Source organism: Elgaria multicarinata, chromosome 2 (assembly GCF_023053635.1).
Source record: "Elgaria multicarinata webbii isolate HBS135686 ecotype San Diego chromosome 2, rElgMul1.1.pri, whole genome shotgun sequence".
Lineage (NCBI taxonomy): Eukaryota > Metazoa > Chordata > Lepidosauria > Squamata > Anguidae > Elgaria > Elgaria multicarinata.
The window spans coordinates 95,298,112-95,323,823 of NC_086172.1; the positions used below are offsets into that span (position 1 = coordinate 95,298,112).

General features: G+C 41.2%; 1 protein-coding gene across 1 annotated transcript in view; it reads left to right on the forward strand.

The window, feature by feature from the left end:
• RRAS2 (RAS related 2) overlaps positions 1–25,712 on the forward strand; it is a 53,768-nt gene that overhangs the window by 12,867 nt on the left and 15,189 nt on the right. The gene's annotated exons all lie outside the window — the stretch shown is intronic.

Below are 25,712 nucleotides of genomic sequence, written 5' to 3' on the forward strand. Positions count from 1 at the left end.
TTGGGAGGCTTTCAGAACGCCTCCAAAGCACAGTGGAAGGGCAAACTGTCACTTCTCCCCTTTCCAGCTCTAAGCCAAGTAGGACTAGGGTTATCCAAGTCCTTATGGGGAGGGGGTATGTTTACCGTGCAGAATGAGGATAGAACACACTATATATTGAAACCACTTCCCTTCTGGTTTATCTGCTATCTTCCCAGGAGGCTGCATTCCATGCATTTTATAGCTTACTGCAATGTGTCCTTCTATTACTCTTTTAACATGTATTGCAGATGGTTTGGAGATTTGGGGATCCTGCCTTCGTGAAGAGGCCTTTCATTGTTAGGAAGGGAAATTGATAAGGATAGCAAGAGAATGCTGCAAGTCTGTGCTACTTCGTAGTAGGGATGTGCTCCGCTTCTAATCGGACCAGCGAATTAGAAGTGGAGTGGGGTGCTTCACCTCCCCTTAAGGCGGAGGTGAAGAGGATTGGGGGGCCGGCGGAGCGTGGCGAAGAGGATCGAGGTGAAGGTGGATCCTTCGCCTCGATCTGGAGCTCCGCTGGAACGGTAAGTGGGGTTTACCAGGCCCTGCCGCTGTCGCTGTCGCCCATGTGGCGACAGCGGCAGGGCCCGGTAACCCCCCCTCTCCCTTACCTGCCTCCGTCCGCGGTCCGTCGGCTTCTTCAATTGAGCCCGCGGTTCAACCAGGAAGTCTGGGCCGCACTTGCGGCCCAGACTTCCTGGTTGAACCGCGGGCTCAATTGAAGAAGCCGACGGACCGCGGACGGAGGCAGGTAAGGCTCCCCTCCCCCTTGGTCCCTTACCGGGCTCTGCCGCCATCGCCACACGTGCGGCGACGGCGGCAGGGCCCAGTAACCCCCACTCCTCTCCCGGCCTTACATGGCCCCACTCCCCTCCACTGCGGAGCTCTGATTCGGAGCCGGAGCTCTGCGGTGAAGAGGAGCGGAGTATGGGCGGAGCAGCACGGAGCAGGCCGAAATTTTCGGATTGGCTTGCGGGGCGGAGCGGGGGGTCCGTGCACACCCCTACTTCGTAGCATGTTCTTTGTGGCTAGCAATGCTTAACAGCTGGGGAAGTAAATTTGTATTTGTGGAACTTGTAACACAGCTCTGAATGTGTCCGGATTAACTCTCAAAGCTAAATTTGACTTAAAATATTGCTGCAAACTCTTATATATTCCTGAAAGCTAAAACTATTTTAAAACATGATATAAAGTCGATATAACAGTTATTTTTGAGAGGATAAATTGCAATTGCCTTTCTACTAGCCAACCTGGGACTCAGTAGAGGGAGCAAGTTGGCCGTTCTACCTTGAGGCAAAGTTGATGATCTGCATAAATAACTAAAGATCGTAGAAAACACCCTATATGTGCTTGGCTGCCATTCAGCTAAATGGCGTTTCAGTGCACATATCTGTGTGCTGGGTTGCAATGGGGCAATCAATTGTAGACTTCGTTACACAGATAGTAGTGTTTATCCTCACAAAACCACAGCACTTATCTGAATGCAGGGGGGCAGCTGTTGCAGTGCTTTAACAGTTTGTTTTCCTGGCCTATAATTACAGCAAACCTGCTGTTAGAGAGAGGACAGCAGGAAAAACAATCCTCTTCTCCTTCCCCCACTTCTCCTTGGTATAGTTATGGACGATCAATCTGTCAAGAGGCTCGGCTTCTACCCACATTTATGAAGTAAGGAGATAATATAGCAATTCTTGACCCCATGTATCTTCTGGAATGTCATGGTGTGGAAGAGAATGAACTTGCCTCATTGCAGCAATGTGTTAAAATACCTTTCTGAAAAGTGCAATATATAGAAAACATTTTTTGGATAATGGCCCTTGAGTATGTGATGGATAAGAGATGTGCCACAAAGAGTTCTTTATCTGTGATAGCAACGCTCCTGTAGGAGTTTCTTGGTGGGCAATTGGAGGGAGAAGTGAAAGTGGGTGACACGGATACAGAAGGCATTGCTGAAAAGGTATAAAAATGGTGAAGACAAAATTACCCAGTTCACATGTAATGGTGGCAGATCTTGAATGAATTCACCTATGATTTGTCTGGTTGCATGTGTGATCTCCTTCTGCTTTGCACAATCAACTTCCAATTGGCCCTATCATAGATTGTTGCATGATATGTGAATCTAGACACTATGGGTTGTTCATGGGTTAGACAACCCATAGTTAACATACGATTAGTTCTGAGTTTAAATTTGGGTTATTTAACTCACAAATAACCTATAGTGTCTAGGTTCATACATCATGCAGCATGATTAGACTGATTGGAGGTTGATTATGCAAAGTGGAAGTGGGTCATTCACATTGTGGAATAGAACAATTTCTGTTGTCCGTGCCCAGCAGAGGATACCCTTAACTGTATCCTGTCATATCAACTAATGAACACTGAGAAAATCTGTCTAACATTAACATGAAAACAATGTAGGTGCCCTTTGAACTAAAATTCATTTTAATGTGGCCTTCCCCCGCTTTGTGCCCTCCAGATGTTTTTGACCACAACTCCCAGAATTCCTGACCACTAATAGGGGCTGATGGGAGACATTGAAAGCACAACAGTAAAAGAAATACAGGGCCAACCACTTAAAACTGTTTTAAACTCTCATATATCCCTGCCCAGACCATAAGTTTGTCTTCAGCTGTCCTTTTCCAGGAGCCCACACCAAAGGAAGTGAGGATGAGTGGCTACTAAGAGGACTTTTTCTGTTGTGGCACCCCCGTTGTGGAATGAGCTTGCCATAGAGGCTCACCTAGCTCCTAAGTTGTGATCTTTTTGGTGCCAGGTAAAAACCTCCTTATTTTCCCAGGTATTTTATTCTTTTCAGTTTCTGTTGTTTAAAATCTGTTAAAGTAATTAAAACTTCGCAGTGCTGCTACGTTTCATTTTTGGTTTTGTTTTATTTTGAAGCATTTAATGTTTTATATTATATTTTATATTTTTAATTGTTGTGAGCCACCCAGGGAGCTTCAGCTATTGAGCAGTACAGAAATGTAATAAATAAATAAAATAAACCTTCAGCAACAGGCCAGCTTACATGCCAAAGCTCTGGCTGAATAAAAATGTTTTTGCCTGTTGGAGGAAAGGCAACCTAGCCTCTCTCCACAGGGAGTTCCAGAATCTGGGAGAGGCCAGCAAGAAGGTCCTCTTTCATGTCCACACCAAATGTGCCTCTGATGGCAGCCATACTTAGAGGGGTACTTCCCCAGAAGATCTCAAAACCTGGTCAGATCCATATGGGACAGGACAGGGTTTCAAGTAGCCTAGTCCCAAGCCAAATAAGGCTTTACGGATCATAAGCAGTACTTTGAATTGTGCCTGGAAACAAATTGGTAGCCACTGGAGCTTTTGTAACAAGGGAGTCATGTGCTCTCTTTAACCAGCCCCAGTCAGCAGTCTGGCTGCAGCATTCTGGACCGGCTAAAGTTTCCCAATAGTTTTCAGAGATAATACCACTGTTTATATCACACACCCCTCTCTAAACCCCACTGTATTGGATATTTTAGCCAGTCTCCAGTATTCTATTCTTGGCAAATTGCTGGAGTGTGTGGTAGCTCCTCAGTTCCAGGGGTTTCTTGATGAAGCAGACTATCTAGATCCATTTCAATCTGCCTTCAGGACTGGTTATGGGACAGAAAATGCTTTGGCAGCCTTGGTGAATTATCTATGGCAGGACCTGGAAAACTGTTGTTCTGATTGACCTTTTGGTAGCTTTTGATACTATTGACCATGGTATCTTTCTGAGGTGTCTGTTTGAGATGGGACTGGGAGCAGCTGTTTTACACTGACTCCAGTTATTCTTGGAAAGGTGATTTCCAGAGGTGGTGGTGTGGGATTCCTGTTTGACATCTGGAGGGCACCGGGTTGGGGAAGACTTCTTTAATATATGTAGCTGCAAGTTTGTGGATGTTTTGTCACTTGCAAAAATAAGCAACCCTAGTTTTGTGGCTTAAGTGCACACATCATGGTTCACCAGATGTTTCAACAAAAATAGCACTTGAGATATATATACCCTGTATGCATTTTTTAAATGGATACTTGTATAGAAAGTAAACATGCTAAAAAACTGTAGACAAGCACATCTAAATTTCACACATTGAGGTTCTCGTTAGTGTTGTAAAATTACTTTTGATGCATTTTAAAGTAATTTAATTTTGAGTTCAGTCATACGTATAGCCAGCTATGTAGCTGCTCTGGCAAACTTCTGACAAACAGAAGTTCTATTTAGCTTGAGAGTCACTTACCTTGGGGCTATGTTTTTCTGCTTTACTCATGGGAGTTGTCTGTACATAGTAGCAAATGTGTTATCTCCCAGGTCATTATGACTCTTTGCTGTAGAAATCTCTTATGTGCTGACTACTCACACACTCATACATAACTATAACCCATCGTTTATTTAGTCCATGGATTGTTGAATTCTGCTTGTGATGTGCACAAGCAACCCAGAAAGCAAGACCACAGTTTGTTGTAGGTTGGGTTGTTTAAACCATGGGTTGCCATTACATGTGAACCCAGGACCTTGGGATGTTCATGGGTTGTTTTGCTTGGCTACAGGGACAGTAGGCAAGAGTGGTCCAAAAAAGGAGCCATACTGCATGCCAGTACTATAGTATTGCAAAGGCATTTAGGATACAGAGAGGGACTGGGCAAAAGAGGAGGGATGCCAATAGCCCAGGGGTTGAGAAAACAAATTTCAGTTTGTTAGATCGCCTGCCACACAAACCCTGGGTAAGGCAATAAACCATCAGGTAAATAAACCATTTGTTAGTGTTATGTGCAAACTAGCTTATTGAGTCTTTCTAGAAGAATATGTGAAAATAAGAGCCCCATTGTTCTATAACTTAATTATTTCTCGTTTTCCTGCTTTTCTTATTTTTATTGCCTTTTCAGTTAGCTTAGCCCTTGATGCCAAATACCTCTGGCCAGGACACATTACATCAGTGCTCCAAAAGGACCATCATACCAGATGTCAATGAACTGCCACACAGGGACTGACGAGTAGTCCGCCGTAGTGTTTGCAGTAATCCTAGACCAGTTGTATGGCTTCCACTCAGTTATTAGATTCATCTAATGTTTTTGTAGTTTAATATGAATAGTAGTTTTGTATGTGCATTTGTTAAAATAGTCAGTGACAAAATTATTGAATTTCTACACCTAGAAGTAATGATCCCAAAGATTATATGCTATGCTGCATGAATTTAGTATTTGCTAGCAGTCAGTTTTTGCTAAGTACTAGCCAATCCAAAATTTAGAAGGTGGAGGGCTTTGGGTATTCTGTCTCTTTAAAGAAACACAGAGATCACTATTCATTTAACGAAATAAATCCCATTCCCAGTTACAAGTTAAATAGCATGCTTTCATTCTCATGGATGATTTGATAAGGTACTGCTTTGTAAACTTGCAAGTTTGAATACTGAGCCATCTTAAAAGTAATTGTAGTATTCACATGCTTTTGCATCCATGCATTGTTTGTTATTCACCAAGCAGATGGTGACCATTCATACTTCCTTCTTGCAGTGCCTTAGGAAGGCTTTCATGCAGTTTATTTGTAACCTGAGAATAATTCTCATGTGAGAACTTATTCATGCAAATAACAAGAAATGAAAATAAGTGGGGACAGAAGGTACCGGAGGGGAAGCACCGTGCTGGAAACCACCCCCTGCAGAACGTATCTGAATGTGCATGTGCTATTAATTCATTTTCTCTTAATTCAATGGCATATCCTTGCCACCTGAACTCCTGAAGAAGGGGAGTCTCTAGTGGAGTCTTGCAATGCAAGTTTCATATATGGCTTATTTCTGGAGTCTAGTCTTATCTCCTTGCAGCTCTGAAATTCATATATAGTTGACATTGCTTTCTTTTTTTTATATAAATGCAAGGTTATGTTACTCTTTATTTCTATGCAACCTTTCAGCCAAAAGCCCCCCAAAGCAACTACAAAAATATTCAAATACAATATTAAAACAATACACTAAATAAAAGTTCCAAGCAAAAATCTCACAGCAACTATTTAAAAGTAAATCCAAAAAACTGAAGTCCGAGCACACCTTCATATCCAAAAGGCAAAAATTAAGGAGAGCTGGAATAATCCATGGCTCTTTATAAGGTTTCCAGACAGGTGGGATGGAGCAGAGCAGATGAGATTTTTTTTTTGCCTTGGTTGGAACAGTGTCTCAACCCTGAAGCAGTGCCTCCCAATTTTCAGCTCCAGCATTGCTTTTTAGGACTCCAGGTGAGAGGGTGGGGGAAGCAGGCAGAATAGCTCACCCTTGATAGAACAGCACCTCTCCCCTGAAAATTCATTTGGGCTGTTCAGATATATCTGAGAGGCATTTGATTTATTTGATTTATTTATTGCATTTCTATGCGGCCCAATAGCCGAAGCTCTCTGGGCGGTTTACAAAATTAAGACAATTCAAGTATAAAACAACAGTATAAAACCATAATATAAAATACAATATAAAAGCACAACCAAGATAAAAACAGCAGCAATGCAAAAATACAAATTTAAAATACAAATTTAAAACAGAAAGTTCAAATTAATTTATAGACTGTTAATACTGGGAGAATAAAAAGGTCCATGGTTTAATCAATTAACCCATGCTTTGCAGGGATGTGTCCCACTTCCAGTTTCTGTTTAAAACCCCCCAGCTACGAACACTCCATTCATAGGGTGTTAGCATGAGTTATTTGTGGGTTAAACAACCCAAAGTTAACCTAAGAACAAATCATAGGTGAATTTTGGGTTGTTTAACTCACAAACATCCCATAATTTGGACATCACCCTAATGACCTATGAATGAGCTGATTGAATATTGTTCTTTTAAAGTGGAAGTGGTGCACGGGAGACAGCATGATCATTTTTGCTCAACACCCATGAGTTGGGTTGTTACATGTGAATCAGGTCACAAGTTTAAATAGGGATGGAGGTGGGCATTGCTGCCACATTTACCTTGTAAAAAGTTCCCGTCTTTAACTTGCCCCAATTCATATCAATGCTCTTCCTCAGTGGAGCTAGTTAATGAGATTTGGCCGGGTGGCAGGGAGCTGTAGTCAATATTTACAAGTGTTCCCATGACATTAACTTTGGCCATGGTGGAAGTTAATGGTGTCCAGTGCTGAAATATCTATGTAATGGTAAACTGAACTTTTGGTTCAGCCAAAAGTTGGCTGAACCAAAATGGTTGTCCAGCAATCTTGTGCATGTATATGAATTACAGTGTTGTTATTGGTGATGTTCCCTGTCCTCACCTTGCCCTTTTATTCTGGAACTTGGTAGATGATAGGAGAAAGTGGTGTGTTTAGATTTCTACACCACCTGCATGCAACCTTCCTGTGCATATGTTCGAGCATAATAGTTTTACTTCACAATTATTTGTATGTGGCTAATTGTATATGGGTAAAAAAATTTTTTTTATATAAACAAGAAGCATACATATTTTGTTTTTAGATGATAGATAGATGTATACATTATCTGGCATTCTGTCGCAATATAGAGTTTGCCATCCACAGTTTTAAGTATTAATAATATTTTCTAAAACTAAAAACTCAAGCCAAAGATCCCAAATTTCACTTTCAAAACTCAATCTTATGTACAAGAACAAAAGTATACAAAAACATAGAATCATAGAATAGCATAGTTGGAAGGGGCCTACAAGGCCATCGAGTCCAACCCCCTGCTCAATGCAGGAATCCACCCTAAAGCATCCCTGACAGATGGTTGTCCAGCTGCCTCTTGAATGCCTCTAGTGTGGGAGAGCCCACAACCTCCCTAGGTAACTGATTCCATTATTGTACTGCTCTAACAGTCAGGAAGTTTTTCCTGCTGTCCAGCTGGAATCTGGCTTCCTTTAACTTGAGCCCGTTATTCTGTGTCCTACACTCTGGGAAGATCAAGAAGAGATCCTGGCCCTCCTCTGTGTGACAACCTTTTAAGTATTTGAAGAGTGCTATCATGTCTCCCCTCAATCTTCTCTTCTCCAGGCTAAACATACCCAGTTCTTTCAGTCTCTCTTCATAGGGCTTTGTTTCTAGACCTCTGATCATCCTGGTTGCCCTCTTCTGAACACGCTCCAGCTTGTCCGCGTCCTTCTTGAATTGTGGAGCCCAGAACTGGACGCAATACTCTAGATGAGGCCTAACTAGGGCTGAATAGAGAGGAACCAGTACCTCATGTGCTATACTTCTATTAATGCAGCCCCAAATAGCATTTGCCTTTCTTGCAGCCATATTTCTGTTGGCTCATATTCAGCTTGTGATCTACAACAATTCCAAGATACTTCTCATTTGTAGTATTGCTGAGCAAAGTATCCCCCATCTTGTAACTGTGCATTTGGTTTCTATTTCCTAAATGTAGAACTTGGCATTTATCCCTATTAAATTTCATTCTGTTGTTTTCAGCCCAGCACTCCAGCCTATCAAGATCACTTTGAAGTTTGTTTCTGTCTTCCAGGGTATTAGCTATCCCACCCAATTTTGTGTCATCTGCAAATTTAATAAGCGTTCCCTGCACCTCCTCATCCAAATCATTAACAAAAATGTTGAAGAGCACTGGGCCCAGGACTGATCCCTGCGGTACCCCACTCGTTGCCTCTCCCTGGTTTGAGAAGATTCCATTGATAAGTACTCTTTGAGTCTGATTCTGTAGCCAACTGTGAATCCACCTAATAGTTGTTCCATCGAGCCCACTTTTAGCTAGTTTGTTAATCAGAATATCATGGGGCACTTTGTCAAAAGCTTTGCTGAAGTTAAGATATATGACGTCCACAGCATTCCCACAGTCCACAAGGGAGGTTACCCAATCAAAAAATTAGATCAAATTTGTCTGACAGGACTTGTTCTTGACAAATCCACGTTGGCTTCTAGTGATCACTGCATTGATTTCAAGGTGTTTACAGATTGACTTCTTTATAATCTGCTCCAGAATTTTCCCAGGGATGGATGTCAGACTGACTGGTCTGTAGTTCCCTGGTTCCTCCTTTTCGCTCTTTTTGAAAATAGGGACAACGTTAGCCCTTCTCCAGTCATCCGGCACCTCACCCGTCTTCCATGATTTTGCAAAGATAATAGACAAAGGTTCTGAGAGTTCTTCCGCTAGCTCTTTCATTACTGTAGGATGCAGTTCATTGGGCCCTGGAGATTTGAACTCATTCAAGGAAATTAGGTGTTCTTTGACCATTTGTTTATCAATCTCAAACTGCAATCCTGCCCCCTCAACTTGTGCTTCACTTTTTCCAGGGGGGTCATAGACCCGCTTTTGGGAGAAGACTGAGGCAAAGTAGGAATTGAGCACTTCAGCCTTTTCTTTGTCGTCTGTTATGAATTTGCCATTCTCATTAAGCAGTTGAACCACCATTTCTTTCCTCTGTCTTTTACTACTCACGTATCTGAAGAAAGCATTTTTATTTCTTTTAGCATCCCTTGCTAACCTCAGCTCATTCTCAGCTTTGGCCTTCCTGACGCCATTTCGGCACTTCTGCGCCACCTGTCTGTACTCTTCTTTTGTAGCCTGGCCTTCCTTCCACTTCCTATATGTATCCTTTTTTGTTTTCAGGTCATCTCTAAGCTTTTTGTGGAGCCACATTGGTTTCCTCTGTTGTCTTCTATCTTTTCTCTTTGTTGGAATTGTTTGTAACTGTGCCTTTAAAATTTCCTTTTTTAAATACTCCCACCCATCCTGCACTCCTTTTCTCATTCGGCTCACTTGCCATGGGACCTTACTTATCATAGCTCTGAGTTTATTAAAATCAGCTTTCCTAAAATCCAGGGTACGTGTATGCCTACACTCAACTTTTGTCTCCTTCATAATCAAGAATTCAAGTATGATGTGGTCACTTTCCCCCAGAGTTCCGTAACTGCTACTTTATCCACTAAGTCATCCCTACTGGTCAATATCAAGTCAAGGATTGCCAATCCTCTAGTTCCTTCCTCCACTTTCTGTAGGAGAAAGTTATCACCCATACATGTCAGGAATTTCTTAGAAGGGCTGCTTTTGGCAGTATTGGTCTCCCAACAGATACAGGGTAATTGAAGTCCCCCATCACTACTACATCACACTTCCTTAAAACACTGGCAATTCGTTTCTCAAAAGTTTCGTCCTTGTCTTCTCCTTGATTGGGTGGTCGGTAGTAGACTCTGATTATCATTTTCTTTTTATTCCTTGCCCCATTTATTTTAATCCAGGTGCTCTCGATGGGGCTCTCAGTCTGATCCTCCTGTATTTCTGTGCAGGGATAGGTATTTTTAACATATAGTGCAGCTCCACCTCCCTTTCTATTTCTTCTGTTCTTTTTGAACAAGTTATATCCTTCAATTGATAGCAATTGAAGGATATAACTTGTTCAAATAACGGACATAAAGTTATAACGCCTTCAAGTTATATTGAAGGATATAACTTGTCCACACAATGGACATAGGCCTTTCAATAGATTCAAAGGAAAGGATTACCTTAGTGGTGGCTCTTGTATTACATTACAAAAGAATAGTTTTTCAGAGTTTTCCGTTTCCTTCAGCTCTATCTCTGGGCAAGCATCTTGGTTCAAACTATACAGAGAACCATTTGTTTCGAGCAAAAGTCTTTGTGAGCTTAACATTCAAGATGGAAATGTCGACATTTCATATTTAGGAGCATATAACATGGCAAAAAGTGTGTCAGTAGATATTGTTACAATTGGGCCTGGGTTATCTAGATTCACATCTCCCGTTCAATGCATCGGTAGCTTTGGGAAAGCTTTGTATATGGCTAAAAACAATGTATGCATTTTTGAACAAGAAGCATACAAATTTTGTTTTTAGATTATTCAGATATATCTGAGTGGCATTTGATGGCAAATCACAGGTTAATTGATTGTATCGTATTGATTAATGCAAAACAGTATCAATCTTTTGGAATTTAACTACAGCAGGTTTCTTTTTTTAATGTCCTGCAATCTTTCAAAGAATGGTAAAGTGTGTGTGTATTTTGTTTTTTGCTGTGTTTGTATGGTTTACAGTAGATAAAGGTTTTTGCACAATTTTGTGGTAAGCAAGCATTTGTGTTTTTTAACAGCAGCATGTAACATGGGGGATGAGGGAACCATTCAGTAAAAGAATAAAGCTTCTTGATAACTCTCAGCCTCAGTGTGTGTATGCTCTTAGTCATTGAAATGCTAGAGTAATCTCTCTGATTTGTATATTTATCTCACTATTGTCTGTCTTGTGTCATCAGACATTGTTTGAACACCTTTTGTTAACTTAATCTCTGTGGTTACAGTCAGTTGAGCAAAACCAAACCCAGCAAACAATAACCAACTACTATTGAGACTTTAAATATTCTGCATTTAGATCAATACAGTTTTCTACTAGTGCTCAGTCATTCCAGATATGACAGTTATTCAGGGGTGTATAAAAATATAAAAAGCAAGCATTGGCAATAACTAATCTGTTCTGATTGGAGCATAATAGGTAGGATTCAGTGATCTTGGTGATGACTAAACTATTCGCTGCTATTTACGCTGCCTTTAAGAGTAAAATTTAGCATATGAAATTGTACTGTTTGGCATATTTATTCCATTTTCTGAGCAATTTTATTTAAATATTTTTAAGCTGCCTTTTAGGGTAAAAAGCTTCTCAAGAGGGATTACATAAAATAATTCTTCACATGTTTACTCAGAAGTAAGACCTAGACCTGGTTCAAACGTAACAACCCAGAGTACAGGTTGAATATGGCCTAATTCACTCATAACGACAGCCAAGACTAAACTATTTATTTATTTATTACATTTCTATGCTGCTCAATAGCAGAAGCTCTTGCAGGCTCAATGTTTGATAGTGCTCCCCCGAATAGACCTATTAAGAAGTAAGTCCCATTGAATTCAGTGGGACTTCTAGGTAAGTATGTGTAAGGTTGCAATCTTAGTTTTTGTACAAGCAAACTTGCAGATATACTCAGCGCTAGAAAAAGAGTGCTATCTAACACATGTATCTTCATTACTGCCATCCGAGAAGTAGGGAAACAACTGAAAATAGAAACCACATTTGTAGTAAACAAGTCTTGTTCACAGTACTGAGGACTAGCAACATATTTGGATATAAAGCTAAATTTTGTAATAAAGCATTGAACTCTCCAGCAGGTGTGAACACCCTGTGGTCCTCCAGATGTTGATGTACTGCAACTCATCAGATCTAGCCAGCATAGTCAGTGGTCAGAAATGGCAGGAGCTGGAGTCCAATAACATGTGGAGATTGCTAACCTTTCTCTGTTGGGTAGATACAGGAATTTTTATTCATGCTATCAATTATCTTACACAAAATTCTTCGTACTCTGCGTTTTGAGTGAGTAAAACCTTATTTTAAAAGTCAGAGTGTTCATTCAAAAAGAGGATTTCATATGAGGTTACTGTTCCCCAAAATTTCTAATCTTTCATTTGGAGCTGATGGGAGTAGGAGTAGAACAATGTGTCAGAGAGAGAAAAAACTTCTTGCTGAATTTCCTCCCCACACACACCTTCCCAGGGTTTTTACATAGCTACCGAAGACTCTTTGGTCCAGTGTAAGCAGAAAGTGAGGGAGAGAAGGAAGCATTTTTTTTCTGATTTCTCCCTTCACCCCAAATCTGCTCCAGAGGCTTGGAGGACCCATTGGAACTGTATGGGAGATGGCCTGGGTGGTGGTGGGAGGTGCAGAAGAAATGTATCAGCTGATGAAATAAATCATATTTTATTTATTATATTTATGCATGCTACCTTTCTGGGTAGAAAGACCCTTCAGGGTGGTTTACAAAGTAGAAATAAACATACAGAAGTGAAATACCAGCAATTACATTTTCAAAAAATACCCAAGTAAGTTATTCTTATAAAGTTCTCTGTTCCAAGGGAGATTGTGTCTAGTTTTCAACAAGAGGAGCTGTTCTTGTTCTCTTCAATGCTACTTGTGTGATGAGGTTATTTCTCAGATCTGTTCTCAAGTTACTCATTAATTTAGTTAGAAATAAGTCACTTTACCAAGTGCCTTTACATTCCAATTTTTAGAAGTCTTCAGAACTCATGTCAGGTGGCTTCTAGTAGACTTCATTTTGGAGGGAGACTGGAGCAGGCAGGCACCATCGGGGCCTGCTTCAGTTGGATCCCCCCCCCCCAGGGCTAACATCTTCACCTTGTGGGGAAGAAGGAGCTGTTGGTTTGCCCCTCCATTGGGAGATGAGAGGATGGAGCAGGGCCTTCCCACCAGCCTAAACAGTCTCCTTAATTTCTTTTTATTTTCTCCCTCTTCCCTCCCCATCCACTTTTCCTTGTGTGTCACGTCTTTTTTTTTAGAATGTAAGCCTGAGGGTAGGGACTGTCTTCTTTATTGATACATTGTAAGCCACTCCGAGATCCTTTTGGCTGAGGTGCGGGATAAAAATACTCTAAATAAATAAATAAATAAAATAAATTTCGTCTTATAACTTCACTGATGCCCTGTCTGGTTCTCTACTCATTTTTACTAGATTTAAAACTGACTGGAATCACACATCTTTGTATGCAGTGCATCCATTAGCTACGGTATTTTGTATATAGGTGGGATATAAATTGAACAAATTAAATATAAGTAATAATAGATAAGAATTCCAGCTTTCAATTAAAACCGTATATTATTTTTTAATCTTTCATTGCTGCTATGAACCTTAGGCAGTGTTTCTTGGAAGGGTCTGAGACTGGAGGGTGGATGTTGAAGCCTTCCAGTAAGTAGACCCAAATAACCTTTTCAACAGCTAAGGCCCTCCTACACCTCTGTTGAAAGTCACAGTGGTTCTCTTGACAAAACCAGAAGTGTAAGGTGTACTCACTTCTCACAGCTACTTTCTTAGACTGAAATTCCACAGTGGTAATTAACTTCTCACCATAACGATACACTTATTTATTGCTGAGACCTTAAAGCAGAATCTCACACTCTTCAAAACAAGTCAGTAATTTCCAAATGTTCTCAAGGCTTACACTGCAAGCTTAAAAAAAATCCTTACTGTACAGAACATGAACAACCCCTTCAGAGTGAAACATCTGCAGTGAATAGTTTGATGTATTTTACAGTGCAAGTAGCATACCAGTTCCTCTGCAAAAGATGTAATGTCCAAGACAGTTTTTCAAAGGCTATGTTGTGAGAACAGCACCCAAACATGCATATAGAACGTCCAGCTAAATGCTTTCTGAAAGGTCTTTGCACAATTATGCTTTGCCAGCATCTCATGACTGGTTTTCGGTAGGCAGCAATAAATATCTCAAGGCAAATACTTTCAAAGCATGGAGTAGACTGAGGCTCTTGACGTAAGTTTCCCTGCTGGCTGACGACTGGCTTGTTCTGTGTAGAATACAGCATTGATGGTGAAATGGGAGAAAGGCATATAACTACATTCCTAGGGGTATTTATATTTCAGAAGCCTCATTGTACATGGTTTCGAGTTCTCTTCACTGAAGAGATGGCAAGCCCATCCAGTTTTCTGAGACTAAAACCCCCAATGCATGGCAGGAAACACTGTTTTGTTCCATCAACATTTAATTAATTAATTAATTAATTTATATCGCATCCTTTCAGTAACTTGTATCAGATTCAAAGTACGCAATTGCTCTAGTTTTACCACCAACGTGCCTCTGATAATAACAGTTGCTAGGGTCAACAGTGGGAGAGGGCTGTGGCCCTCATGTCCTGCTTGTGAGTTGGCCACTGTTGCCCTCATGTCCTGCTTGTGAGTTGGCCACTGTGGGTTAGTGGATTAGTGGATGAAATAGGCCTTTGGTCTGATCCAACAGGGGTCTTACGTTCTTACTCTTGTTTGGTCATGGCCACACATCTACCCCACTATGTAATCATTGGTGCTGAGTTTGGGACTTGATTCTAAAACATCCAGCTCAGCTATAAGGACTTGCCTGAGCCTTCCAGTGATGATTCTGTCAGCACTAGTTCACCATCTAGTACAAATACAACTCTCAAGATGGTTACAATAGGTAAATATATTATCCAGCCTGAACCATTTGAAGTAACTCAAACTCTGTAACTAAATGAGAGCCAGTGTAGTGGTTAGAGTATTGGACTGGGAATCAGAAGATCCAGGTTCTAGTCCCCACTTGGCTGTGAAGCTCACTGGGTAATTTTGGGCCAGTTGTTGATTCTCAGCTTAACCTACCTCACAGGATTGTTGTGGGGATAAAATAGGAGGACCATGTGAGCCACCTTCCGTTCCTTCCAAGAGGAAAAAAGACTGGATAAAAATGTAATAAATAAATGCTGCATTTTGGATAAGATGGATATTGGATTCTTTTGAGTTTTGAAGTTTTGTGTGGAGAAACAATTAAGACTTTACATTTCACTATAGGTAATATGTCCTATATTCAGAAGCATTAGTCAGCTTCTGCCCTGACGAACTGCAACTCCCAGCAGCCTCAGCCAGCCTGGCCAATAGTTGGAGATAATGGGACTTTTGTCCAAATCATCTGGAGGGTACCTGGTTGAGGAGAGCTGCAGCATTGGGGGCAAATGGTGAATGCAGCATCTTCCATATCTCTTCAGAGGAAAACTAACCAGATGTCTCCTCTATGTGGAACGAGAAGCGACTGGGGTTGCAGAGAACCATGGAATGGTACAAGTGACTAGTGTTCAACATTGTTCTTCATGCCCTATGTGTTTTAAACTTTAACAGGCTTCTAACTAAGCACCCTCTAATTCTCCTAGTGCTCAAGCAGGGCTGTTGCATGGTAGGGACAGATTTTAAGAAAAATAAGAATAGTTTTAAGACTTTAGATCCAAAGTGTATTAATCCTTATGTCACCTGTGTGGGGAATACTTGGGTAAATAATTGCCTTGAGCTAACTGGGTCTGGGTAAATTTCACTTTGTGCACATACCCTTGCATAAAACCCACCCCCCAGTGTAGCTCAGCAGATTCTCTGGCAAGCTGGTTATGCCTAAATACCCTGAAGTGTAATCTCAGACTACTTTTGCTCCTTCCTGGTAGGAAAAGGAGGCAGCAGGGATTTGCCTTGGCTAACTTTCTCCTTCCTTTTGCAGGGTTGTGGGGGAGGCTCCTAACTTTAAAAAGCAGCATAGAAACTTTGTATGTAAGCAAGTACATTATAATAATTCCCATATCTCTGTCTCCAAATCATCCTTTTAATTATCCCCTTTTCTGTTGTGTCTTCCAGATTATTATTATTATTATTGCCACAAGAACACATCTCTGGATCTTTAAAGCACCTAATATATTTCTAGCAATTGTTCCAGAGATGATCACTTCAACTGCTGGGGAAACCATCCTGAAATTATGTGGCTTCTCATTACAATAAACATTTAGCAAATGGTTTCATGCTAAACGATAACCTATGAACTCCAGAGGAAAGATGCTGCTGCCTCATGTTGTAGTTGGATGAGGCTTCCTTTCTAAGCTCTGCCCACTATGCAGGCAGGCAATGCAGTTCCCACCCATAATTTATGTGTGTTACTGTTCTGGAACATCTTCTGGAAAGAAGGAAGGAAAGAAGGAAGGAAGGAAGGAAGAGAATGGGAAATGACAGTGGAGAGGAGGGCAGTAGGCAAAGCCCCTAAACGGCTTGGGTCCAGGCTACCTGAACGATCAACACTACTATTATTATTATTATTTATTTATTTATTTATTTATTTATATAGCACCATCAATGTACATGGTGCTGTACGGAGTAAAACAGTAAATAGCAAGAGCCTGCCGCATAGGCTTACATTCTAAGAAAAAAAAATCATAATAAAACAATGAGGGGAAGAGAATGCAAACAGGCACTGGGTAGGGTAAAACTGACCAGACACTAAAATCAGCTTCAGCAACCTCCTCCAGGAGCCCTGCCAAAGGAAGTGAGGTGGGTGGCTACTGGGAAGAGGGCCTTTTCTGCTGTGGCACCCCAGTTGTGGAATGAGCTTCCCAGAGGGGAACATTTTGCTCGTTTTGGTGCCGACCTTTTAATTCTCCCAGGCGTTTTAGTTTTTCAGTTTGTTTTTGTCTGCTACTGTATTTCGGGATTTTTTTTTATTTTATTTTTTGCTGCTAGCCTCTCTTTGATTATTATTTTTATATATTTTAGTTTTGAACTTTGTATTTTATCATAATATTTTATTGTTTTGTATTTTATGGTTTTAATTCTGGTGAATTGCCTAGAGCGTTTCAGCTATTGAGCCATATAGAAATGTAATAAATAAAATAGCAAGAAAAACAGAGGGGGAGAAAGATGGATAAATGGAGGTGCATTGAAAAGAATGGTGATAAAGGGAAACCTCCCCCTTCCCCAAACTTAAGAATGATGCTATTAATGATTATTATTCTATTTCTTAACTCCCCCATCAATCTCTAGCCTCATGCACAAAAATGTAGTTCCCGCTGCACTATTTCACCCCTACTACATGAAATATGTCTAGCTGCACATTAGAATAGACTCTGGTTCAAGCCAGCATTTTTGAAATTCCATTGAGGCTAACTGGTGCTAATATAAAAGATTATTGACATAATCATGTTTTGGCCCTTATGGTTTCAAAGCAAGGCAATTACAACCAAAAATGAGATGTTTGCTTTATCTGTAGACTTGAAAGCAGGCAGAAGTGGTGGAGCAAGCTTTACATGCTCTATAGATAAAATACAGGGATGGGGAGGGCTAACTCCTGCTAGCACCCTGATCCCTAAATGAATGTGAACCTAAAATTGTGCACCTGATTTATTTATTTTTTAAATAGAAGAACTTCCTTTTCCTTCCTAACCTACATCTGTCAGGTACTGGTGATCAAAACATCTAGAGCTTTTGTGTGTGCCTTTTCAAAGCTGTAAGCTTGGTTAGTTCTCAGTTTAAAACTTAGTGAGGCTAGATTTCTGCTTTAGTGGAATCAAATTGCCCTTGATATACTTTGCCAAGAGGGATGGTGAAAGTAAACAGACTGCTTTCATAGCTCCTGTAGCCCGATATTCATTTGAGTAGCATCCTCAAGGTGTGTCTTTATCTGAGAACTTGACTTTAATAATGGTGTATAAAGGATATTTTTTTGGTCATTGGATATGTATTTTAAAAGGTGTTTCCCAAATACATTCCTAGTGCCTTAGTTTGCAAAGTGAATACTCATGACTGCCTATTGCTCACCTCTTCTTCTTGCCTTCCCTGAGATAGTCACTGGCCTGGTTGCCCGGGACAAGTAGGAATTTCCATTAGATTGGGAAGGTTATGTAAAGTTGGTGGGCGGGGGATGATGACACACTGGTTCTTATTCTCTCGATTGCACCCACCCCTTTGAAGCTGTTAATGCATTTCAAACAATGCGGGCAGGTTGGTCTAGTAAAACTTCATGAGCACTTACTTTCAAGGGTGCTCAAAAATATATTTCAGAGAAGTAGAATGTTGATTTCAGTTTGTTTGAATTAAACCGTGAATAAAACATTGAATTATATACTGACAAGTATGTATCTGAAGCAAAGGATGCATTCACAGAAAGGGAACTCGAACTTGTGTGTGCTCTGGTTGGAGTGCTTCCCCATGAAGAAGACTTGGGTTCAGTTTTGGCTTCTGATTTGGTTCCTGTGCCATCAACCTGAAGATCGAGGGTGAGTGGGAGGCTGTATTCCCACTTCCCAGGAAGAACATCATGGCAGGGGAAAGACCAACCTGGCCTCATGCATCAGCCAGAGAAGCAGCAGCAGCAGGGAGCTTGTCCCCCCCATCTGCCCCCCCCCCATAAAACACCTTGAAGAACTTGGTAACTAAGAAGTAGTGCCTGAGTTGGGGGTTTTCCTCCTCTCTCCCAATCCTTTTTCCTTTTGTATTGCATCTGTTTTTTCAGTTTACGGTTTAATTTTTTTTACAACTAATCTTTATAAGCTGCTCTGGGAGCTTTTTCTGGCAAAAGGGTAGGATTAAAAGGCATTAGATAAATATCTGAATACAGCCATGAAAGTAATTCTGTTTACCAGCCTGAGAAAAACCTGGAAAATGCAATTCTATGTGCTGATCCTCTTTGTGAGAGTCATAATAGTAGCCCTGGTTGGAGAAGTGTGTTCTGCTTTTCTGACACCCCTTCCTAAATCAATTGGAAGTGGGCCTATAGCCAGGGCTGGGCTGAGGTGGGAGCTGCTGCCCCCTCAAATTTTCTCTGCTCCCCTAATTAGTTTTACAAATAGGTTTTTTTTAAAAAAAATACAATTTTGTCTTTAAAAGACCTGCAAACCAGATGAGCTGCCTCCATTTTTTTGGTGCCCCCACCCCCTTGAACTTTTAGGCTGGCTACAGGCCTAATTGGAACCTTGGCAGCCTCTTGCCATTCTGTGAGTTGGGTTGGAGCGGGCTAAGGAAGCAATATAGGGAATGGTTGTCCCAGCTTTAAATCACTACCAGAGCACAAAACAGAAACTTTAAACTGGTTTTTTCCCCCAGTGCATAACCCTAATTATGGCTTTCTTCTTACAAGTATATTTAAACTGTCTTTTAAGCTGTCATAAAATGGTGAGAGATGTGGACTTGAGGTAAGACACAAACACACGCAGTTGTGGTTCTTGCAATAGAATGAGCCTGATTTCCCAGAACTCAGGTGCCAAGTTGTGATAGCTTGTCTCTTGCCTTGCTCTCATGCTGATTTGAAAAAACAACATGCAAACATTGTGGCACATTTTTTGGCAGGCTGCACACTGTTTGAAATCCCCTTTACTTTGAAGTTGTCTTAAAATATCAAAGGTAGGTTGTGGTGCTTACTAGCTCTAAAGTATGGGTTTTCCTGCCATTTCCATGGATTGTACTTTTAAATGACAAAAAATTCTGCTTGAACCAATATGCTTTAAAATATTTCAGTGTGTGTTTTGGTAAGGGCCCTGTGAAGTCATCCTAACTTAGCTTAGTTTAGCTTTTGGGCAATTACGCATGTGTCTTCTGGTTGCATGCTGCTGTGACAGTAACTTTGCTTGAAGATGAAAAAAGGCTTATTTTATGGCAAAGCTCTTGGGTGGAGTAGAAGAAGTAAACCTGAGAACAATGAGAGAATCACTTTGTTTTTACGTAGACTTTGATCTGGAGTTGGATGAGTGTAGTGTTAATATAGCTATCCATTGCGTTGAAGCTGAAGTATTTCTGAGTCTCAAGTAGAAAATGATAAAAGAGTGAACGGTAACTGTAGCTAATGGAGAATATGCTAGTGTTGGTGAGAACAAAGTCGACATGGTGGATTAATAGAATATATTAAGTAGCTTCAAACTGTATTGAAGCTACTTAATATTTTATTCTGTTGGTTTGGGAATATTATATGTGCTCATATTCTTGTGTTGTTTTGCTGGTCTTGTGACCGTAAATAAAATTCATCATCATAGCTTCAAACTGTATAAATTAAGGAAAACAAAGACTTGAGTTTAAGCTAAATTTCCTACTTCCTAAACTAATTTAAGACGTTTTTCTTAAAATTAGCTCAGGCTTGAAAATAAGTCCACAAAGATTAGCTTACAAAATCTTTCTTTTTTCAAGTAGGTTGCCTACTGATGCATAGGTGAATATTTAAAGCTGTATTTTTGAAAATAGCTTCAACCAGCCTTCCCAATTAGATATTCTCCAGATGTGTTGAACCATATTCTCCAGATGTGTAGGGCTATCCTTACCAGCTGGAGGCCATGCTGGAGGGCCGCAGAGTAGGGAAGGCTGACTTAAACCTTCAAGTTTAAGACTTTAGCTGTTCTGGGATTACAGAATGAAAAGGGAAGGAACAGAGGCACAGATGGGGGACGACCACAATGGCCTCAGTTTTGCATAAGAACCTTTCATTGATTGTTTCTCCTGCATTGATTGCAACTTACCAAAGATGAAACAAATTCTCTGTCTGGTGTGAAGAGCTTAGCAGGTGAATATGCATATCTCCCTCTTTCCTTGAGACAACCCACCACCACCTTTGTATTTAAGGTAGAATTTAAGATCATAGAACTCAGACCAGAACTTTGTTTTCAAAGGTCAGCTCAAGAAGTTACGAGATAAAAGTCCCTCAGGTAAAATGCCATTTTTTATTTCTAAAATTTAACCGTAAGCCATGTTTGGGCTGTTTTCTCCGAAGGCACATGCCACTTGTACAGTAAATGCAAATGGTTACTAAGAGTTTGTATCACATCTTTCTCTCTGACTGGGTTCACATGACAGGACAGCCTACCACGGGCAGCCAGCCATGGTGGCTCGTTGTGTTGTCTGAAGCCAGTGCGCTGTCTGCATGGTGGCTTAATTTTCGCAGACAAGGCACCCTGAGAATCCATGGCTTGATGTAGGGTTGTTCATACCCATGGTGGCTGTCATGTTAATAATTATAATAATAATTAATAATAATAATAAATTTATTTGTTATCCGCCTCTCCCTCTGGATCGAGGCGGAGTACAACACAAATGCAAACATCATATAACTAATTAAAACATTTAAAACTAATACATTATTAAAAGCAACACATTATTAAAAGGCAAATTTAAAATTCAACTCCGTAGGCCTGCTGGGGTGGTGTATTACATTTATATACCGTCCCATAGCTGAAGCTCTCTGGGTGGTTTACAGATTGAAAACATTGAACATTTAAAAACTAATATACAACATTTAAAACCATAAAAAGTATAAAAACAGACTACATACCAACTATACAGGAGTCAGTTAAAAAACCTCAACATATGCTGTTAAATGCCTGGGAGAAAGGTCTTGACGTGGCCTGTGTAAGGCTTTATAGGTTAAAATCAGCACCTTGAATCGGGCTCGGAAACATACAGGCAGCCAATGCAATTGGGCCAGAGTCAGTCTTATATGTTCGAACCTTCTAGTTCCTGATATGAATCTGGCCACTGCACTTTGCACAAGCTGCAGCTTCTGAATTGTCTTCAAAGGCAGCCCCATGTAGAGCACATTATAGTAAACTAACTTGGAGTTTACCAGGGCATAGACAACTGAAGCCAGGTTATTCCTGTCCAGATAGGGGCATAGCTGGGCCACCAACCAAAGTTGGTAGAAGGCACTCCATGCCACCGAGGCTACCTGAGCCTCAAGTTCTAGGAAAACCCCAAAGCTATGAATCTGCTCCTTCAGGGGGGAGTGCAACCTCACCCACAACAGGTTGAACACCCTCAACCTGGTCAGCTGAACCACCGACTAACAGCATCTCAGTCTTGTCTGAATTGAGTTTCAGTTTATTAGCCCTCATGCAGTCCATTGTTGCAGCCAAGCACTGGTTCAGCACATCTACAGCCTCACCTAATAAAGATGAGAAGGAGAAGTATAGTTGCATGTCATCAGCATACTATATTCCACCCAACGGTTTCATGTAGATGTTGAACAACGGGATAAGACTGACTCCTGCAGGACCCCATATTGGAGAATCCACAGGGCTGAGCAATGTCCCCCAAGCACCACCTTCTGGAACTGACCCTCCAAGTAGGAGCAGAACCACTTCAATGCAGTACCTCCCACTCCCAACTCTGACAGTTATCCCAGAAGAATACCACGGTCAGTGGTATCGAAAGCCCCTAAGAGATCAAGGAGAATCAACAAAGTCACACTACCCCTGTCTTTCTCCTGACATAGGTCTTCATACAGGGTGACCAAGGCTGTTTCCATGCCAAAACCAGGCCTGAAACCCAACTGAAATGGATCCAGATAATCAGTCTCATCCAAGAGTGTCTGGAGCTGGCCTGCAACCACTCAATCAAGGACTTTGCCCAGGAATGGAACATTTGCCACCGACTTATAGTTATTAAGATTTTCCGGTTCCAGGGAAGATTTCTTCAGGAGTGGTCTCACTACCGCCTCTTTCAGACAGCCTGGGACCACTCCCTCTCACAGAGATGCATTAATCACTTCCTTGGCCCAGCTGGCTGTTCCATCCCTGCTAGCTTTTATTAGCCAAGAGGGGCAAGGATCCAATACAGAGGTGGTTGCACAAACATGTCCAAACACCTTGTCCATGTCCTTGAGCTGCACCAACTGAAACTCATCCAAGAAAACAGGACAAGGCTGTGTTCTAGATACCTCGCTTGATTCACCTGCTATAACACTGGAGTTGTAAGTCCTGGTAGATGCCAAAGATTTTATTCTGCAAGTGCCTACAAATTCATTACGGTGGGCCTCAGATGGTTCTACCATGTCCTTGGGGCCAGCATGTAATAACCCCTAGACAACTCTGAAAAGCTCCACTGGAAGGCAGATTGATGATTAGGTAGTGACAGTAAGGAATTATTATTTTTTTGCTGCCCTCACTGCCCCTGAATATACCTTACTATAGGCACTTACCAGTGTTTGATTGCATCCACTAGGAGTTCTGCCCTCAAGCCACGTTCTATTTTGTTTCATCTCTCTCAGCTCTGGGTGTACCATGTAGCTGTAGGAGCTCTACTCAGGAGAGAGTGTTCAGAAGCAATCATGACAACTGCCCGGGTCATTTCTGCATTCTACAAATCAACCAAGGTTTCAACAGGAGCGCCAGCCCTATCTGCTGGAAAACTCCCCAGAGCTCTTTGGAAACCATTTGGATCCATTAGTCTCTGAGGTTGGTCCATCTCTGGTAACTTCCAAATTAGATTACTGCAATGCCCTCTACATGGGGCAGCCTTTGAAGATGGTCCGGAAGCTGCAGCTTGTGCAAAATGCAGTGGCCAGATTGATAGCTGGAACAGGGAGGTTTGAGCATATAACACCAATTCCTGCCTGCTTGCATTGGCTGCCTATATGTTTCCGAGCCCAATTCAAGGTGCTGGTTTTAACCTATAAAGCCCTACATGGCTTGGGACCGCAATACCTGATGGAACGCCTCTCCCGACATGAACCTACCCGTACACTGCGCTCAACATCTAAGGTCCTCCTCCGAGTGCCTACTCTGAGGGAAGCTCGGAGGATGGAAACAAGGGAGAGGGCCTTTTCAGTCGTTGCCCCCCGACTGTGGAATGATCTCCCCGATGAGGCTCGCCTGGCGCCAACATTGTTATCTTTTCGGCGCCAGGTCAAGAATTTTCTCTTTTCCCAGGCATTTTAACAGCATTTAACAACGTTAAGTTTGTTTTTAATGGACCCCAGAATTGTTGTTTTAAATGGATACTGTTGTTTTTATACTGTTTTTTATGGTTTTTAAATTTTGTATACTTTTAATGTTTACTATTTTTAATTGTTGTAAACCGCCCAGAGAGCTTCGGCTGTGGGGCGGTATAGAAATGTAATAAAATAAATAAATAAATAAACCTTGATAGAACCTTCTATCAAGACTACAGGCCTTATTTCTCCACCTCCCTTACTGTCCCAGCTGCCTGGTTGCAATGAGTGATTTGAGCATCAATGGAATTGTATTTTTTTGAGGAGTAGAGCTGTGCTGGGGAATGTGTTGCAAATCAGCAGCTTTTAGAGCCACCCTGGTCAATTTTGTAGCTACCAGTTGTAACCAGGGGTCAAGTCTGGATTAGTAGGAAAGTTGTTTATCATGTTACAAGCTTTTATTTTTTTTAAAGACTGGTTTTGACACTAGGGTATACAGTCATAATGCTCCTGCAGCCCACAAAACTCTATACTTTTTACTGACTCATGCTAACCTTTGAGAGCAGCAGTACTCAGCATCCCACTCAATAGTTTGTTTTGCCATTTGAACATCTATATTTCTGAGATGTGAGATGCTAATGTGAGATGTGCATTTCACAAGAAGATATTGCCAGAAGATGCATTTTAGTCAATTCAACTGGCCCTGAAGCATCTTTTTCGATGCTTAAAAGGAAATGTACTCACTGTCATTCCACTGAAGTAGACTTCAGTGACAATATTTGCAGCTTCCCCCCCTTGCCTAAGAAAATTGTAAATATATAATTTAATACAGGGGCTAGGGTCATATACTAACACATTCATAATTGAAAATTTTAAGTTAAAGAATTCATTCTAATGGTTTAGGAAAACTAGCCAAATTTATAACAGTTAGGCTTGGTCTCACTTTCAGTGTTTGTGTTTGAGTGTATGTGTGTGTGGACTGAATCTATAGATGCAGGAGCAGGATTTCACCCATTGTTCAACATTTTCAGCAGAAGGTATGAAAGGGCTCCACATGTGTACAGCTGTGTGTAGGCTATTAGGAACCCTGCGTGAGTAGGATTCTCGATCACACCGGAGAGTCCAATCTGAACAACAATATGCACATTGAGACATCTCTCAGATTTTCCATTGTGTGGCAGTCCAGTAGTGGGATTTGGTTTCCCTAGGTTGTCCCCATGCATTTACATTGACCTGTTTGGCACAATCAAAACAGCCCAGTGTGGGTAGTTTAAGCCACAATGAGCTGTGGCAGCTGGCACTTTGCATATTCAAAGTGGCCCTATATGTGTATATTCATGGAGGGGGGGGGAACGGGTAGTCTCCTTGATTTAGTCTGTTGTTCGGTTTTGGGGATTTGCATAACTAAAATGCTTTAATTATTCTCTGGCTGGATGCTATAATCGAGTAAGGTCTCTAACGTAATTGCTCAAACTTGAGGTCAGTGATGTACTGCATGTGGATAAACAACCTGAAGCTCCTTGTAAACAAGATGGAAGACTTTTGATTGAGGGAGGATTCTGCTGAATTTGGTTAGTTGTTCAGCCTATATTGGACAGAGTTGCATTCATTCTTAAGAATTGGGCATGTGGTTTAGGGAGTATGTCTGGATCCAACAGCTGTGAAGGGAGTCACTTTTCAGCAGTTTCAGATGGTACACCTGCTTTGGTATCTACTGGTTGGTTTATTAGTTGGTATACT